Source organism: Mytilus californianus, unplaced genomic scaffold, assembly GCF_021869535.1.
Source record: "Mytilus californianus isolate M0D057914Y unplaced genomic scaffold, xbMytCali1.0.p SCAF_9, whole genome shotgun sequence".
Lineage (NCBI taxonomy): Eukaryota > Metazoa > Mollusca > Bivalvia > Mytilida > Mytilidae > Mytilus > Mytilus californianus.
The window spans coordinates 77,132,271-77,144,895 of record NW_026262745.1 but is presented as its reverse complement, the minus strand read 5'-3'; the positions used below and the strand labels follow the sequence as shown (position 1 = coordinate 77,144,895).

The following is a 12,625-nucleotide window of genomic DNA, read 5'->3' as shown; positions in this document are numbered from 1 at the left end:
TCTTCAACAACTTTACACATTTTGTCGCTTTTTTGAAAATGCTAATCCTGTTTCTATGTATTTTACTGTCTACAGTAACTGCTATTTTTGCTGGTAAGTTATTCTTATACATGTCTAACAAGTAGTTTTTATTCATTTACGAACTTGCAAGTTATCAAGTTTAACTGTTCAATCTGCATGATCATTATTTAAATTGTTTTCAACTTAAATGTATAATGACATTATATATTTGATTTATTTTCTATATTCTTTATTCCAAAAGTAAAACAGCGTATATGTATCAAGCACAATAAATATTACAGTATGCACCACATAGTACAATTCAGTACTCCATTAATACAGTTTAAAACAATACTGGGGCATGACATTAACTAATATAACTTCACAATCTTGAAGCATGATATGCACATTCAGCAATAACGAATTCTTTCGGCAATATATAAATACTTTCAAGTCAAGAATATGGCAGTTGTCTTCCATTCGTTTCATGTGTTTGAGCTTTTGATTTTGAAATTTGTTAAGGGACTTTCAGTTTTCAATTTTTCTTGGAGTTCGGTATTTTTGTTATTTTACTTTTTTCCAATATTATCAAGTTCTTTTATATTTCGAACAGATGACAAATTTAATCAGTTAAATATTTAAGGATTTCTCCAGTAATAAGTTGTTTTATGCATGTAATAAAAGAATTACTCGATGAAAATAAATCAAATCAAAATCGAATCAAAAGCTTTATTTAAAGTCGGCATGTCACAAAACAAAAACATAAGCTCTTTAATTGAGCTTTTACAACCGACAAACACATACATTTACACAATAAAACTACACAATACTGATATTTAAGGAATGACTGTAATATTTTTTCTGTCTATGAAGAAATAACATCAAAAATGTGGTGCACACTGAATAACTCGAATAGACAGAAAAAATATTACAGTCATTCCTTATAATTAATTCTAAAAAGGAGTAAATCATGATAAAAACGTTGATGACGTCACGGTCACATGACAAAATTATGTCTATGAGCTGATAGACAAAACACTTTCAGCCAATCAGAAGACGTGTTACATCCAAAATTAAATGATTAAAGCATAAAAGACATAAAAACAAATATTTCATGCACAGTTAGGCAAGACTGAACTAAGTTAAATACTACACATTATCTGCATGCATGAGCACTTAGCTAAAAGTAGCATTAAAGCAGCTACATAAAACACTAAAGCACAGCAATCACAAATTATAAAACACTAAGTAAATAAAACACGAAAAAGAGTGGACGTATAATAAGCAGCACTACTCTGTTTCAAAGCTGTAACATAAAACTTCAAAAATACAATGTAGATGCTAAGCACGTGCATTGCAATGGCATGAGTTGCCAATCCATGAGTTTATTAAACTCTTGAATTGAGAAAAAGATGTTTCAGTTCTAAAGTGGTTTGGCAACTCATTCCATAGTTTGGCTGCAGAATATCGGAACGATTTCAAGCCATACCTCGTAGTTCTAACTGCAGGAAAACGAAAACAAAGCTCTCTAAAAGAATTTATCATAATAGAAATACTGATTAACGCATTTGTGATCGATTTAAGAACCCAAGAACTTGATGTTCACAATACTATATCTAGCACATAAACGAATTACACATTTAACTCTCTTCTGCTTACAGCATTCAAATCTGTTCACAATATACAATAAGATAAAAGTGAAATTTAAATATACAAAACAATTACCAAGGATAACTCGATGTCACTTGCATATGTTGATACTTTATAACAATTCCGTGCATTGTTTATTGATTCCTATGAAAGTTTTATATTCCTATTAAAATGTATTTGTTTGCTAAGAAAATTGGCAGCTAATGCCGTTTTCATATCTTGACAAATATCTAAAAATTGACAAGGGTGACCGATTGAGAACAAAAAGTTCAGTTTTTCCATTTTTGAGCAGTAGAATTCCAGCAGCGTCTGCATATGTTGTATATATCTCCAAGTACATACGATATTACAGGGCTTGAGCTTTCTATCGTAACTTTCTTCATAGAGTAATGATGCTTACATGTATAGGGAAACTATTGAACCATGGGTTCCAAACGGTAAAGTTAAAGTTTACCCTTTGAACGTTTTACGGACGCCATCATGATTTGGGGTCTCTGTGTTTATAGGAGACTACGAATATGTTAAACTGTAGTGACACAATCGCGTTACTTCCTTTTTTCCTAGATTTTGTACATCACTCACTGTCTTACTATTTTGATAAATGTTAAGTGGCATGTTGTTATTCTTTCCGTTTTTTTTTTTTTTTTAACTTCAGTTATAGTTTTTGATTGTCCCCATAGTTCTTCCCCCTTCTTTTTCTGACAAATATGTTACTACACGTACTTAAAGACAGACTTCAAGTATCTTTGGTGACCATTTACAATGACGATCCACTGTTGCATAATCCTTCTACGGTATAAATAGCACAACATGTGCTGACATGAAATACCTTTGGGTCGATGTTTTAAAAGGTATTTTGAATATGTTATTGTAGTAGCCTTAGTTCCTGGCCAGGATTTCATTCAAATGTTTTAGAGCTTATATGTTATTTGTAAATTATACAGATCCATTTTAAATTAAACTTTTGACTTTCGCTTATTGTTCATCTGCTTTGCGCCGGTAGTAAGCTGGAATACAATTAAGGACTTACATTTCGTTCTGAGTAATTGCTACTTTCAAAAAAAGTTCGTACAACGTTTCTGAAATTTTCGTTTTATTAATGGTTTTATACAGAAGTTTGGTGTTCTGAATTTAATTAATACCTAGTATTTTGATGACAATACGGATTACAGTGTTCTACTACTTGGACGGCAGATTACAATTTACACTAACACTATGCATTGATAATATTTTTCGGGAAGAGAAATCATCTGAAAATTACTGTTTACTGGTTAATAGTTTCAAAAATATTTACTAGGTATTAACCATTAAATTGATGCAAATATTTTCCCGTAAAAAGAATATTAACCGATTAATAGTTTTAAACACTATTGACTGGTTATGAACTATTTACTGGAAGCAAACATTTACCCGTACTTTCTGAAAAAATATTAAACACTTACTTACTGACTATTCGGACAATAGCAGGTTTATTATCCTCATAGCCAGTAAATAATTGTATAATAATATTACCTACATACGATTATTGAAGATGCCGACCACTGTCTTTGGCATGGTAAAAGAAAGACTCTGGGAGAAAGCTGGGCATTAGGATGTAAAGTACACAAATGTGGCGATGATGGAAAAGTCAATACGGTAATTAAAAAAGGTAAGTCTTTATACAACCATACAGTTCAAAGATTTCAAAAATAATTAATTTTCCCATAGGCGACAAGGATAGCCTTTTTCAAGATACAGACTTTAGAAAGTTGAGTTTTTGAACGAAACCTTGCTTGAATTAAAGAAAAATTATTAGAGCAGTATTTTTAGTCCAAAAAATATAGGTTCTCGTTGCTCGTTTACACGGGCAATACGAACGAGTTGGGATATATAAACACCGTAAGATGGAGCCAAGGGAACATCGCCGTCTAAAAAAGGAAAATTAACAATAGGAAATGAAAAATCGTCTCTTTTGTCGTAAATTTTAGTATGGAGTTTCCCCTTAGAAATTGAAATGTCTAAATCTAGAAAAGGACAACTACTGCTGTTTATGTTAGATTTATTAAAAGTGAGTTCCTTTGGGTAAATTTCGGTAGTATATTTAGAGAACTCTGGATTTTTTAACGAAAAAATATCATCAAGATAACTGTAGGTATTGTTGAATGTATCAACCAAATGTAACAATGACGTGTCTTTACTGAGTTCGGTCATAAACTGAGATTCATAGCAATACATGAATAAATCTGCTATTAAAGGGGCGCAGTTAGTGCCCATAGGAATACCTACTACTTGTCGATAAACTTTGTCGCCGAAACGTTCATATATGTTTTCCGTGAGAAAATTTAAAGCCTCAATCATATCTTCACATTTCCAGTAAGTGTAACTAGCACATTTCCTTTTTCGTTACAGAAAAAGGCTTTAAACGAGTTACAGCAAATAAATTTGCAATAAGATTTTTCAAAAGACCATTTAATTAAATATGAAAACTTTTTCTTGGTCAGATTGCGTGGAAGTGTAGAGTAGAGAGTAGGAAAATCATAACTGTAAACAGAATTAAAAGAACCATCAAAAGCACGTATTTTATCTAAAACCTCTAAAGAATTTTAACACTCCAAAAATAATTAATACCATTATTTTCATAAGCTTTATTACAAAAGTTAATAACAAGTTCTTTGATAGTAGTAAGGGAGGTAGTTAGAAGCACTGACATATTAGTAGTAGACACTTACTAGATGCGAAGATTAAACGGAATTTAAATGGTTGTTTGCGTAATTTAGGTAACAATTACATAGTCGGGACTTTCAAATGTTCGGAGTGATATGCTTGTTTACAATTTGACTCTCTGTGGAGCGTACGGACCTGAATGTAGACAAATTGATAATTTCGTTTTGGAGAACTTCCGTGTAGTATATGCGTCACACCACAACTACACTATTGGCTGTTTTGTCTGCCGATACAAACACAAACCGCTTTGCGAGTACTTGGGAGTTTATTTTTTTTTCTAGAAATGGGTATATATCATGGACCGACCCTATTATAAATTCAAATACATGAATTCGGATTTTCAGATTTGGAATATTAAAGATGGCTGAACAATTACGTTTCTAGATTATTCCTTCTACTTATGCTTCTCTATCAAAAGTGATGACAAAAAACAAAGGTGTACCCTGCTATCTTTTAGCACTTTTGAGTGCTAATTTCAATCGTCATCATAGTTGAAAGTTTATGCCAGTATCAGTTAAATTTGTTCTCAAACCTTTTTTTTCTTCATTTTGTTTAAAGTCATATGAAACGATTTTCTTGTAATTATAATGTTAAGGAAATTATTGAACCAATGGATAGATATATACTTAACTGTGTTCTCTGTGTACGTTTTTTTTAATTTTACATTTATAACGAATCATGACGTATAATCGACAAAAATATATTTAAGTTAGTGATTGTTGATCGCAAACTAAGTAGTTTTCGGGGTTATTGCCGAAGTTTACCAGATCGTGACATTGATAAAATATCAACACAGAATCATGGAGCACGTAAAAAAAGTGAGTTGACAAAGCGATGTAATTTTTTTCTTTATATTGTTCATGTGTTGTCATATGTTAATTAAACTGTGCCATAACAGTTGTTAAATGATTTGATGTACCACTATTAACTAGTTATTTCAGATTCAATTAACACTATTTACATTCCAGTGCACGTTTGATTACTGTAAACCAACTTATTTCGCGGATACTTTATTTTGCGTTAATAGATATAAGAAGATGTGGTATGAGTGCCAATGAGACAACTCTCCATCCAAGTCAAAATTTATAAAAGTAAACCATTATAGGTCAAAGTACGGTCTTCAACACGGAGCATTGCCTTACACCGAACAGTAAGCTATAAAGGGCCCCAAAAATTACTTGTGTAAAACCATTCAAACGGGATAACCAACGGTCTAATCTATATAAAAAAACGAGAAACACTTATGAACCACATCAACAAACGACAACTACTGAACATCAGATTCCAGACTTAGGACAGGTGTAAACAAATGCAGCGGGTTTAAACGTTTTGATGGTACCAAACCTTCACCCTTTTTCTAAAACAATAATGTAACATCACAACATAGAAAGACACACTATAAAATACCAACTGAAATAGCTCAACTCAATCAAAGGACATATTAACACCAGTGAACATACATTGAACAAATAAATTTGACCTATGATACAATGTAAATACAAAATAAATAAACTAAGGGAAGAATAATAAAAGTTACATGTTATATCGGTATGAAATGTTAAACAATTTAAGAAAAACAATATGCTCGAACAAAAATATCAGCCATTTGCAATAACTTTAAACACAGGTAAATGAAAATAATTTTGTTGTTAGGTATACGTGTACAGTTTCAATAGAGAAAGGAAATATGTTTACAAAATAAATAATTTTGATGTTCATAGTAAGAAGTGAAAATTTATAGTAATACCAAACACTTATCAAAGCTGGTATATAGACCAGATATAACCCTGAATAACATTAAATAACAAAAAAAGCCCGTTCTATCCTTTTTCGCAGCGATTTAATTTCGCGATTTTCACTGAAGTAGTTGAATAAGGAACGATCTAAGTTTTATGTATTCGCGACGATTTATATTTGCGTTATTTTTCTACTGGCGAAAGTCGCGAAAATAAATCGCTCTCGAAAATAATTTGGTTTACAGTATTCTTTTAATCACTATGCTTCCCTCGATCGCACTTGTGCTGTCCGGTTGCCGAAGTTCTATCGAGAAAGGATTTTGTTTTACAAGAAAGTCCATGTACACTTGTTTTATAGTTAAACTTACCAATTCAAGTATATTAAACATACTCTTTTTTTTTTAAATTTGAAGTTTCATATGACTTTAAAGAATCAATTATATGTATTGCTAAATATCAAATGTTGACCTGTTGGTCACTGTTTTATTTAGGTGTACCCCTTCCATCAAACAAAGATTAGAATTATCAAAATTATACGTTACAGCAGGGTGGACGGATATGTCTTAATCTACATTATTCTTTGTCCAACTGTGGCAGAAATAGCACACGCTGTTCTACCCGGATTGAAACAACACACGCTGTCCTGATATGTTAGATATAGAACACACTGTCCAACCCGGTTATAAATAGAACACACTGTCCTAATCTATTAGAAATAGAACAGACTGTCCTAATCTGTTAGAAATAGAACACAATGTCCTACCCGAATAGAAATTGCACACACTGTCCTAATCTGTAAGAAACAGTACACACTGTCCTAATCTGTTAGAAAAAGCACACATTATCCTAATCTGTTAGAAAAAGCACACATTATCCTAATCTGTTAGAAAAAGCACACTGTCCTTAACTATTAGAAATAGCACACTGTCCTAATCTGTTAGAAATAGCACACTGTCCTTATCTATTAGAAATAGCACACACTGTCCTACTCTGTTTGAAATAGCACACACTGTTCTACCCGGTTTGAAACAATAATTACTATCCTAATCTATTAGAAATAACGCACATTGTCCTAATCTGATAGAAATATCACACACTGTCCTAATCTATTAGAAATAGCACACACTGTCCTAATCTGTTAGAAATAGCACATTGTCCTAATCTATTAGAAATAGCACACACTGTTCTACCCGATTTGAAACAACACACACTGTTCTCATCTATTAGAAATAGCAGACACTGTCCTAATCTGTTAGAAATAGCACACACTGTCCTAATCTATTAGAAATAGCACACACTGTCCTAATTTATTAGAAATAGCACACACTGTTCTTATCTATTAGAAATAGCACACACTGTCCTACTCTGTTAGAAATAGCACACACTGTCCTACTCTGTTAGAAATAGCACACACTGTCCTACTCTGTTCGAAATAGCACACACTGTCGTACTCTGTTAGAAATAGCACACACTGTCCTACTCTGTTAGAAATAGTACACACTGTCCTACTCTGTTAGAAATAGCACACACTGTCGTACTCTGTTAGAAATAGCACACACTGTCCTACTCTGTTAGAAATAGCACACACTCTCCTGCTCTGTTAGAAATAGTACACACTGTCCTACTCTGTTAGAAATAGTACACACTGTCCTACTCTGTTAGAAATAGCACACACTGTCCTATCTATTAGAAATTGCACACTCTGTACTACTCTGTTAAAAAAAGCACACACTGTCCTACTCTGTTAGAAACTCTGTTAGAAAGAGAACACGCTGTCCTAATCTGTTAGAAATAGAGCACTGTCCTAATTTATTATAAATAGCACACACTGTCCTAATCTATTAGAAATAGGACACTGTCCTAATCTATTAGAAATAGCACACTGCCCTCATCTATTAGAAATAGCACACTGTCCTACTCTGTTAGAAATAGCACACACTGTCCTACTCTGTTAAAAAAGTACACACTGTCCTACTCTGTTAGAAATAGTACACACTGTCCTACTCTGTCAGAAATAGTACACACTGTCCTACTCTGTCAGAAAAAGTACACACTGTCCTACGCTGTTAAAAAAGCACACACTGTCCTACTCTGTTAGAAACAGAACACACTGTCCTACTCTGTCAGAAATAGTACACACTGTCCTACTCTGTCAGAAATAGTACACACATTGTCCTACGCTGTTAAAAAAGCACACACTGTCCTACTCTGTTAGAAACAGAACACACTGTCCTACTCTGTCAGAAATAGTACACACTGTCCTACTCTGTCAGAAATAGTACACACTGTCCTACTCTGTCAGAAATAGTACACACTGTCCTACGCTGTTAAAAAAGCACACACTGTCCTACTCTGTTAGAAATAGCACACACTGTCCTACGCTGTTAAAGAAAGCACACACTGTCCTACCCTGTTAAAGAAAGCACACACTGTCCTACTCTGTCAGAAATAGCACACTGTCCTATTCTGTTAAAGAAAGCACACACTGTCCTACTCTGTTAGAAATAGCACACGCTGTATACATTAGAATCTATTTCTTTGCAGGATGTAAAGTGGATGGTACATGTTATGAACCGGACGATTTGGTAAAGCCTAACGCCTGTTCAGCACTAAAATGCGGGTTAAATGGCATTCTTGGAGATATTAAAATTGGTAATAGGCAGTGTTTAATGATGACTCTTGTAAATAAATGTCTTCTCTGCACTAGTGTACTTTTACATCTTAGTATATACTATAGTTTTAATATATAGAAAAATAATCCGAACCCAAAAGTAAGTACTGACTAGCTTGCAGATTGTATATCTTTCTGAGCCAGTGTCGCTTTTGTTATAAATATACTAGTACAGAAATAACGCCCTAACAGATATACAACATTCTAGATTCTATCATATCTAAAAACATCTAAATCCAAATCACAAACATCGTGGTCGATCAGGAAAACAATGATTTAGAAACCTGCGTCCTGTTGTCAATGCCAAGTGAACATAAGTGTAGGACCTTACTTAAAAATTATATACATATAGAAGTAATGCTAAATCTTGCTTACAATTTGAATGTACACAGTTTAGTCCTAAGACTACGACTACTAAACAAATTAGTAAAATTAAATTATGTAATCCAAATCCAATTACGGATAATTACTAAATTTAACGTAATTGGACATTCTGTATGACGATTTCTAGGAAAAAATGAATGGACACACTAGAAGTGATCATGCATTCAATTGCCTTTTTATCATTATTGTTTGGCGGCAAAGTTCAAACCCCTCAGAAAAATTTTACCGAAGAGACAATACTTTCCCGTTTTACTATGTGCCGCGAATATACTTCAATCGAATTTAATCTTTTCATTGGCATTCTAAAATCGAAGTTTTTTGTTTGTTTGGGTATTCTCAGAAGGTATAAGACTACAAATATTAAATTCCTTATCTGAATAAGCTGAACTAGACTTAAGGCTAGTCGTTCTTACTTCAATCTTGCAGGCGATCTTTATATTTTTTCTGTTATCATATAATATCGCGTTATTCTTTGTATTACAACACATTGTCATCTGTGAATAGGTTGTGACACAAGTGAAGGCTGCAAGAAGAATAAAGAAATATGGGGAAAGATTGACGGCGAATCCTGTGTCACTGAGAAATGTATAGCTCGGTTGGTCAGAGGGAAAAGATTCATTAGCAAAGTTGAATCACTAGCTCGTATGTTTATAATTAGTTAACCGATAAAGGCTAATATGATCGTACCTTTGACAATTGTATTGTTTTCACGGTTTTGGCTGCTGGATCAAAATTATTGTCACATTAACCAATTATACCTGTATTGATGGCTCAATTTTGTCAATATAATGAAACTATAAACAGCTGTCATACAAGTGGGAGGTTTATCTAGCTATAAAACCAGGTTTGACCCACAATTATCCTCGGAAAATGTCTTTTCTAAGTCAGGAATATGACAGTTGTTATTCATTCGTTCCATTGGTTGTTATAGTCTAACGTTTGATTTTGTCAGGTTTTATGGACTTCACCCATTTTTGAATATACCTTGGAGTTCGGTATTTTTGTGAATACATTTTTAGTTCTTAATGTACATTTAAAGTGATAAAACAATTGCTTGGTTTTTTTTTTTTTTGGGGGGGGGGGGGGGGAATTTTAGACCCTAAGGCAAGAAAAAGCAAATCATAAGTTTATGGTTCATTGGTTATTTTGTGTAGAAAATATCGAAATCTCAACAGACCAAGGTGATTCAAATATAGCATTACTTATGTATCTCAGTGTACGATCAGTCCTCAAATGGTAGTGACAAGGTAGAGGAAATATCCTGGTCTAGGTTCTCTCCCTTGCAACATACGGGTATCTGAGACACCTTTGTTATCGTTCAGAGCCAAACAGTTAAAGGACAGGGAACCTGTCTAATCCTGGTCAATCCTAGAATAATGAACCTCTGTCACGCATTCATATTTTTTTTGGGGGGAGGGGTCCAATTTAGTCTAGAATCAAGACCTGCTATCAAATACGCTTTTAATTTCACAATATGTGCATTTTAGGTATTTACTGTTGGTGTGAAGAACGTGTAAGAAGGCATTCAGTTGTCGATTGAGATTTCTTAAAAAAAATGGTTTTCATTTAAACACACCACACTCGAATATAACACGATCGAGGTACTTAACTCGCATTTTTGAAAAATGTCATCCGGTCGCAAACTTCAGTTATATTTCGATTTCTCGGTTGTCTACCCCACTAAAACTTGTAATGTCGTAAATATAAATTCATTTATCTACACAATAGTGTATAACACGCCTACCTTTATTGTCGGAATCATTCGTAGCCGGCCTCCCAAAGTATGTCAACCGTATATTTTCCTCTACCCACAACTGATTGGAAATATAAGTCTCGCAGTAAATGGTTAGGTATGTGTTTTGTTTGTTCCACAGGTTCAAAACATTGCAAAGAAAAGAATGCCGATGTTTGCCATCGGCGAGGTACTAACTGGTACGAATATGATTCCAAGGAAGATAAATGTCACGGAATAAAGTGTGGTGTCCGTGGGCGAAGACAATTGAAAAGAATGAAAGGTTAGTTCCAACTTTGATCGTTTTTTTTATACATAAATACTACTTTATCTTCATCTAATGTTTTCATGGGTTCGAACCCCGGCCGGGTCAAACCAAAGACTTTAAAGCGGTTGTTGCTGCTCTCCGCTGAGCAGGCAAAAAAGAGTTTCCTAGCTTGTTTTCCAAAATCATCCAGATTCAGATGTGTCTATTATATAATATAGTCCGAGCGTCATACTTAAAAAAAAGCCTCTTAGACATCGATCCTCGCTAAGGTCCGGACTCGATCGACACATGCAGTATAAATCATATTCCTTGAACAACATTAATAGGAAGACAACGTTTATATAAAGGAACCCATCGGAAAGAATTAAATATCTGTTTTCAGTTTCACAAAAATTCTTACGACAAAAGTTGATCATAAGTCATGAACAATTCGGTATACTTACGATGTGATGTGAAACTGATTAATTTTATGATAAGGTCAGCAGTCAACAAGTCAGTAGAAAGTGAAGCAACCATTCGATTATGATATAAAGACCATTATGATATATTGGTTAAAGTTTGAGGCAACAGTAGGTAGTTATCCAAGGTTCAAATCTAGTAAATTCGCTAGGAATATTCAAAATTTAGAAAAACAGAGAAGACTTCGGAAACCGCACGAACTTCCAACGGATTGATATCAGGTGCGTCGACAATGTAACCGTCTCTTGTAATGCATACAGTACTCTCATTCCCAACTCCGGCATAATGTGATAAAGAAAATAGGTTACTAGTACAATTAGTATATGTACAGATCGGACGACCTTAAAGATGTGCCAAATACAAAAATAATTAATCGTCACATATATGAGACAAGTATAGTTGTTTCCTTACTAATGTTTGAGAGGGAAGTGGATAGTATCAGGTATCCACCTAATGAATATTTTGATGTAAGGAACTCGCATAAATATAAATCTATAATAGTTTAAGTATACATAAGAATTTTTTTTTTTCAATTACAGCTTGTGCGTTTGGTGGTCAGTGTATACCATTTGGGCAATCACCAAAAGATAAGCCAGGTTGTTTGTGTGCAAGAGGTCGTATGGTGTGTAGCAGAGGTCCGATATAACCGGAAGGCAGACAAACGACATTCACATTTATGCAAATAAAGATAATGAGTTATCTGAGTTTTCTTCCAATCGTAAAGTTCGTCTTTTCTTCGTGTTGTCCGCATTCTGTTGCTCTCCAAAAATAATTCAACGAAGCTACCATGTTCAATCTAACATAGCACCGTATGTCCTTGCATTCCTTGTGTAGTGTTGTAATAAATATATTAGCATGTCTGCATGTATTATCGGATAATTGCTGATTATTATTGCTATTATTATTTTCTTTAAAAAAATGTATTTATGATGGTCTTGATGGGGTTTACAGAATAGAGAATAAGGGGCAACAAGTGTAGAATAAAAGGTAGACACTAATAAAAAGATTAGAGTAAACCGGGA

General features: G+C 33.7%; 1 long non-coding RNA gene across 1 annotated transcript; it reads left to right on the top strand.

The window, feature by feature from the left end:
• The first annotated feature begins 9,649 nt into the window (after positions 1-9,649).
• On the top strand, positions 9,650-12,256 carry LOC127716325 (uncharacterized). The gene is made up of 3 exons (XR_007988868.1): positions 9,650-9,786; positions 11,019-11,159; positions 12,143-12,256. It is a non-coding gene; the product is annotated as an uncharacterized LOC127716325 (long non-coding RNA).
• The last annotated feature ends 369 nt before the right edge of the window (positions 12,257-12,625 follow it).